This window comes from Trachymyrmex cornetzi, unplaced genomic scaffold (assembly GCF_001594075.2).
Source record: "Trachymyrmex cornetzi isolate Tcor2-1 unplaced genomic scaffold, Tcor1.1 scaffold379, whole genome shotgun sequence".
Taxonomy (NCBI): Eukaryota; Metazoa; Arthropoda; class Insecta; order Hymenoptera; family Formicidae; genus Trachymyrmex; species Trachymyrmex cornetzi.
Window position 1 is genome coordinate 57,627 of NW_017298523.1, and position 1,197 is coordinate 58,823.

The following is a 1,197-nucleotide window of genomic DNA, read 5'->3' on the forward strand; positions in this document are numbered from 1 at the left end:
TAATTTCCTACAGTTTTAAGTTGAATGTCCTTCTTTATAACAAATCTGACAAGTTTCTCGTAATTTATTTGTATTCAGTGCTTTACTTGATATATTTTCTTGATTCTGTCGTAAGTCTGTCATCGAATGGAGTTCTCTTTCTATTCGTAACGCATCGGTTACCGTTTCTTGGACGCCTAAGGTTCGTGCTATTCTTTGCTCAATTTCTGGTTTTAATCCTCTAATAAAACACTTACACATGTCTTTTTCTAAGGAAGATTTAATATTTTGATCGGAAAGGGCATTTCCCGAAATTTTATGAGCTTCCATTATTTGTTTTCCTAAAATCTTAACCCGATTCGCGTATGTAATTACGTCCTCCTCATTCATTTGATAAATACGGCCTAATTCGCCTTGCAGTTGGTATATATTTTTAGAAGCGCCATAAACTTGTTTTAAATACTTGGTTAATTGTGCCACACTGTTAAAGTCCTGATCTTGTATAGTGCGACGCGCTTCATCCACAATTCGCGTTCTTATAATTTTTGTGAATTGCGATTCAGCTTCATCCGGTAACATGGACTTTGCTTCCTCGCATCCTTCGATAAAGTAATTTAAAGGGATGTTTTTGCCATCGAAAAAAGGTACGGCTTCGACAGCGTATTTTAAGGTAGCGAATAAGTTCGGATGCGTCATTGTTCCGTCAGGTCCCTTCGATTTAGGGATGGCCACAAATGTTTGACGCTTGGACGTAATATCACTAGAATCGCGCACAGGTTGAGTAGCTATGTCCTCCGAGTCGGCGGAACTGTCAAACACAAGAGTTTTATCTGAAATCTCTGATTCATCCAAAGAAAAACCTGCAGTTCCGAATGTAGATTCAGAGGATTTGAGAGGAGTAGAGGCGTGTAATGTGTTTTGTGTATTCGATTTTAACTTGCTCAGAATTTCTATTGCGGTTTTATAAAGGTTTTCTACTTCAGATTTATCGCCAGAATTCCTCGTATTCATTCCCGTCTCCTAAGATTGCACTTTAATCCCGGACGAGCCCCCAAAATTCATTGGTCTGTTGCGTCCAACCCTGAGTATTGGCGAGAGAGGAAGATGGAGAGGGTACGAAAGGACGGTTGACTCAATCTCACAGGTATACGCACGGAAGCGTACAGCTGTGAGTCGTTCGCACTCTTTTAAAGTCCCAGAATGAGGGTCAACGTCCTG